At 48.4% G+C, this 6,270-nt stretch overlaps 1 protein-coding gene across 1 annotated transcript in view; it reads left to right on the top strand.

The window, feature by feature from the left end:
* The first annotated feature begins 305 nt into the window (after positions 1 to 305).
* Positions 306 to 6,270, top strand: part of ctnna1 (catenin (cadherin-associated protein), alpha 1) — a 115,106-nt gene continuing 109,141 nt past the window's right edge. Inside the window, exon 1 of the mRNA XM_061235033.1 lies at positions 306 to 602. The gene's annotated coding sequence lies outside the window, so the exon portion shown is untranslated. The remainder of the gene's footprint in view (positions 603 to 6,270) is intronic.

The following is a 6,270-nucleotide window of genomic DNA, read 5'->3' as shown; positions in this document are numbered from 1 at the left end:
TAGACTCTGGTCATGAGTGTTGTATGTGAGCGTTTGTTCATATTATAGGCCTACTTGTTTGCTGAAGGGCCACGAGATTGGTTAAATTACAAGTATTGGCAAATATTAAATTAAACCTTAAGATTGTTATTACTTCTCCGCTATTTAAAAAAAGTTTGATTAGCACAGTTCTCGCCACGCCCTACAAACACCTGATCCACGATGGCGGCGTGGGTGTGGATAGTGCATTGTCCCGACACGCCTGTTTGTCCGCTGACGCTGTTCTGGGAAGCGTACAGGCCCCCCCCCCCCCCCCGTCCGTGGAAACCCAAAGGCCAAACTTTACACAACATTTACGAGCCTGTCTCAAAACTCCCAAAGTACCTGTTGACTTCATTCCTGGTTTTATTTCGGGACGCATATACTTTTGTTTATGCGTTTTCAATAGATTTATTTCGCAACGCAGAGGAAGTACAATCCTGATCTCCATATTTCCTTAGTTGGAACAACTCGACGGAGTGCGAGAGAAAGGGGGAGAGCGAAAGGAAAACTTTTGCGGAATTTAGCCACCATTCCTCCATTTTGAAGCGCTCGTATTACAGTTTCCAAGTGAACTGCTTTGGGTAAGTTTAATTTTATTTGCCTTAACGTTGGTTTGTCTAGCTAGTGTGAACAAACGTTTAGTTTGCTAATAAGCGAACTAGAGGCTAAAACATTCTTGGAAAGGGTTGTTAGCTAGCTAGCTAGTAAACTAGCTAAGTTAGTTAAGGGACTTCATCCTTGTCCTCGGTGGTTTGAATTTTGTTTTGGGTGGGTTCATTCTTCGCGTGTCTTAGCATTTGAACATGTTTTCAGAGTTTGTATTTTGCTTAGAAATGTGCTGGTAACCACGAACTTGAGGCTGGGCTATATCGACGCATGGGGTAATTTCGATGTTCATCATGGATGGCTAATATATTCGCTAGTTAGCAACAACATTCCGCTAGTACGTAGTAGGCAACGTTATCTGAATTTATCCAGCCCTTGCGGGGAAGGCTTGGTTGGTTTTGGACTACTTGTTTCTATTTTTTCACAAGTTAAAAAAAAAAAACAATTTCAACTACACCTTTTCTGAAACCCAAACTCACTATCTCACTATTATCCAATTTCGGTAATCTGCCATACTTTGCTTTTAGTGCACTGGCCATTGCAACGGTAATATAAGTTAAGGTTTTCAAACGTTCTCCGAAGGCCCTATAATTTAAACGGGAATACCAAATGTTAGGCTTGGCACGTACTTTTGTCGCCAAGGCCATAGTATCGTTGTTTGAGGACCTACAAAGCTACTTGGCAGAACTATATTATTCAGACCAGTAACTTCGCTAAAATAACTACGACGAGGCTCTTATATTGGCGACATGTATGGGAGTTTTTGGGAAAGGCGCGGCTTCCTGGTCAGTGTTGCAATAGGTAAAGGTGAGTAGGGAACGCTCACGACGTAGTTCAGGAAGTTACTGTTCTTGGATCAGTTTAGGCACTCACTTCCCACAACCACAGTTGCAACCCGGTTTGAATGTTTAAAAAAAAAAAAAATCATACAAGCGACTGGGTTACGTTCATCCTGGGACAGATTAACATGCGATAATGTCGTCCCACGGCGCAGGAAACGCCTTTTTAAAATGTTTGACCTCCTTCCTGGCTACTGAATACGGGGGGGGGGGGATGCTCTGGAGTTTCGTCTGTGGCTGTTTGCGCTCAGTAACGTTCGTTTACTACGGGTTGAATGTGGTCAGTTTAAAAATACTGAAATCCTAAATGTTTTTTTGGGGGGGTGACACAAATACAATTCTCGAAGTACTCTTAGCCGTAATGAATTGCTTCCAGTCATAGGAGAAATCCCCCACTTTCGTTCGTCACGCCGATGACGTCACGTCCCCGGCAGCCAAAGCATTTGGGAAACATGGATACTGGCGGTGTCGCAGTGGATACCGGACGATTCGCATTATTTGGGGTGTAAAAAGCAGACAGACCCACCCGGAGGCAGGGCATTTCTGTCAATCAGTCTGGGCTATTAACGGTTGCTACAGACCCTGAGGGTTTGCCCTGACAATCAGTGCGTGAAGTCTAATCAATAATGCCGCGCTCATGGCATGAACACTAAATCGAACTGGAGCGTCGGTAATAGTTCTCTATGGCTAATGGCTGTCAGTCTAACCCTTCAGCGCCGTGAATATTAACTCTTAAAGTGTTTTATTAGTTATTTTATATTCACTAGACCTAGGTTTTCTGATTGTACAATTTTAAGATGCACTCCATTAAAAATCAAATTACATTTATGTACTTTTTTTTACCGCAGTTATTAATTTTTATTCCTTTTCCTATTTAGGTGATGGCGGACAGAGAGAGCTGCCTCACTTGTTTATCCGGATCGTTTCTTGTCCATTATATACCATTAAGACTTGACTCTTGGACCGCCATCATAAAAACTATGATGGCGGTTCCACAGCAGATTGTAATTGCTTTGCAGAGCGACCAATCTAGCAAGTAGTGCACGGTATAAGAGTAGCGCCTGTGTTTGTTATGAGTGCGTTTGGGATTTGTATTATTTTTCACTACTTTGACGCTGCAGTTCCACCTGTGCATCATGCTGTGACGGGCAGGCCTTGTCATAGAGTTGCATTGGATGGGGCTCAGGTAGTGCCAAAAGGGCTGCTCATTTAAATAATTTTGCAAGTGGATTTCTGTCGCGAGTTTGCAACCTTAACCGTCGCGCTGAAAAAGTCTGATTGCGAATTCCACTTAAGTTATCTCCTGTGCCCAGAGTGATATTTTTAGATGAGTGGTCAGAAGCCCCTCTGGTACTGACACACACGCTCACAATGGATGACTCAGAAGCAGTCAGTGCATGCATATCAGGTGCTATCCGAGCTATCCGACCGTGTTTGGAGTTTCCTTAATGGCACATCTGACTGTAGCAAAGGTATTAACAGTTGTCCTTTGCAGTTTGTAAAAATAGCCTGAGGTGTTGCTTGGATATCACAGAATAGGTTGGACCAGTAAAAAAAGAGAGACTGAGAAACCACATATGTCTGGAGTTGACTCAGATTTGTCCATTACTTGAATTTCTTGCTTGAGCTCAGCTGCTGTAGCCTTGCGCTCTGGAGGAGAGCATCTGCTTGCAGTAAATGGAGACGGAAATGTGGGCGGCAGCAGTGTGAGGCTTCAAAGGGTACTGAAAGAGAAGCGTGGTGCGGGAGGAACGCTGGAGATGTGTACTGTAGGAGGGAAAGCTGCCTGCCTACCTCACTCTCTCTGCACCTCTACCTGTGACCCACTAACACCTACCCCACGCTGCACCTCTACCTGTGACCCGCTAACACCTACCCCACGCTGCACCTCTACCTGTGACCCACTAACACCTACCCCACCCTGCACCTCTACCTGTGACCCACTAACACCTACCCCACGCTGCACTTCTACCTGTGACCCACTAACACCTACCCCACCCTACACCTCTACCTGTGACCCACTAACACCTACCCCACCCTACACCTCTACCTGTGACCCACTAACACCTACCCCACGCTGCACCTCTACCTGTGACCCGCTAACACCTACCCCACGCTGCACTTCTACCTGTGACCCTAACACCTACCCCACGCTGCACCTCTACCTGTGACCCTAACACCTACCCCACCCTACACCTCTACCTGTGACCCACTAACACCTACCCCACCCTGCACCTCTACCTGTGACCCACTAACACCTACCCCACGCTGCACCTCTACCTGTGACCCGCTAACACCTACCCCACGCTGCACCTCTACCTGTGACCCTAACACCTACCCCACGCTGCACCTCTACCTGTGACCCTAACACCTACCCCACGCTGCACCTCTACCTGTGACCCACTAACACCTACCCCACGCTGCACCTCTACCTGTGACCCACTAACACCTACCCCACGCTGCACTTCTACCTGTGACCCTAACACCTACCCCACGCTGCACCTCTACCTGTGACCCAACCCCGCACCTCTACCCATTCTCATGCCCCTGTCTGTACCTCACCCCAAAGATGCAGAAACCGCAAGCTGCAGTTCTAGCAAATTTTTCATGGTTTCCTTTATTTCCACCCCCTCACTGTCTTCCTGGTTTTCTTTTAATCAGCAGCAGTTACGGTTAAAAAATGTGTGTGGAGTCTTTAGCCAATCAGTGACTGAGTTAAACCGTGAAGCGCCAACATCAAGAGGACAGTGCACTTGTGTACATGAGATCTCCGCAATAGCACCTACGACACCGTAAACCTAACACCTGCAATACCCCGTTCCTCTTTAAGGCAGACCGATCAGCATCACCGTAATACCCCACTGCCCCGCTCTCATGTGACGGCAGGGGAAGACGGGCAGCTGCGACAGAGCTCGCGGTTCACAGGGCCCGATAAAAGCCTTGTTGGGAGAGATGAAATGAAAGATTCTCCTCTCTTATAGCCCAGCAGCGGTTCCGAGAATGTCGCCACTTCCTCAAGGTTTTTCCGCTGGGAATCCGCAGCAAATCAACCTTGTTGTTCACGCGCTGTGAATCGAGCCGTTTTGTTATTCTTTTGCTGTTCTGCAACCAACTCACCGGTAATGGAAGTCTCGTACAAATGCCCAGAATGCATTTTTCACTCTCTTTCAAGTTCAGGTTAAAACGCACTTTATTTGCATGACAACAGAACTTTGGCTGTCTATCTGAAGCACTGAATGCATTTCTTTCCCTCTCTTGGTCTGTTTGTCTCTATCTCGCTTGACTGTTAATTTGTCATCCTTCTCCAGTGAGCTGCCTTGGTTTTGGGAGAGGGCCTAGCGCTGTTTTTCACGGTGGAGGCTGCAACCGTCTCCTTTGGACGTACCATTCACTGGTCTCTCGGGTCTCTAGGCTCAGAACCACGGAAACCGCGCTGCCTGTACATCGGGTCTTCCCGTTTCCTCACTGTGATCTTTCTCAGAGGAAAGGGGCTTCATGAACCACTGGAGTTATGGGACGTTTGGCTCCACCTCATCGGTCGATACGGAGCTGGTGCAGTCGTCTTGATTCATTCCCCTGTTAATGTTTGTCAGGGCTCAACGGCACTAACACTTTTTCATCAAGTTTAAAAATTTAGGAGCACACTACTGCGTCCCATTTTCTAAACGTACTCCTCAATAATTTTTCCTGTTAGCCCACATCAATTTTCTGGAGCAAACGCTCCTAAAATGGGGACACTGCAGAGCCCTGTTTGATATCACACTCAGATGTCCCATAGCTTTATTAGTTTTAAAGATTGGATTATATAAGTCTAGCTTCGACGTCCGTACATCTCTTGGAAAGCTTTGCTAATGTCGCTGTTGCTAATAATAGCTTCATTAGTTCTCGCTATCGGTTACAAAACATTCTAAAACGCAGTGACATCTTAAGAGTTGTGGGTACATTTGAAGTGCTACAGGAGAAACTTCTCAGTTCGGGCTCTGCCTCAGTGGGGCTCAGAGAGGAGGACTGGTACTCTTGTAATGGCGGGGCAGAGCGTTATTTGCGGGTACATTTGCAGTGCTGCAGGAGAAACTCCTCAGTTTGGGCTGTGCCTCGGCGGGGCTCCAGGAGGAGTCGCTGTGGAGCTGGCGTAATGGCGGGGCAGAGCGTTATTTGCGGGTACATTTGAAGTGCTGCAGGAGAAACTCCTCAGTTCGGGCTGTGCCTCAGCGGGGCCCCGGGAGGAGGACTCTGGGAGCCGCGGCGTGGGGCGCTGGGGTAATGGCGGGGCGGAGTGTTATCTGAGAGGACCGCTCGGCCTTCGCGATTCCGTCCGCTCACCTCACTCGCCCCGCCTTATCTCCCCGCGGAAACGCGCCCGTCGCCTGGCGCCCCGTCAGCCTGTCAGGCCAGATAGCCCCGCAGTCAGTCACGGCTCTGAAGCTTTTTAAGAAGGGCCGCGATCCGCTCCTTTCAGTCTCTCGCCCAGCCCGCCCGACCCGCTCTTAGCGGCGGCCGGGGCGGGGGTGAAAGCTCTGCTTCTCCGTGGAGAGCGAGTGCGGTTCAGGTGACATGGAGGGGTTTGGATTCCTCTAATGACACACCCTGGTCCCCGATTAGGCCGCGTTAGCGGTTCCTGTGTGGAAAAGCTGGCGGGGATTACTTTTAGAATGGGTCAAGGTCAAGGCGGCGACGACCGTTAGATTTGAATCTTTGGCTTTGCTGTCCAGTCAGGTTTCCTGTGAGCAGTGGGGTCTTGTTGTGAAGGTAGTGCTAACCTCAGAGTATTTCTTGTTGTGAAGGTAGTGCTAACCTCTGAGAG

This window comes from Conger conger, chromosome 3, assembly GCF_963514075.1.
Source record: "Conger conger chromosome 3, fConCon1.1, whole genome shotgun sequence".
NCBI classification, from domain to species: Eukaryota; Metazoa; Chordata; class Actinopteri; order Anguilliformes; family Congridae; genus Conger; species Conger conger.
This window is presented reverse-complemented; position numbering and strand designations above follow the sequence as displayed.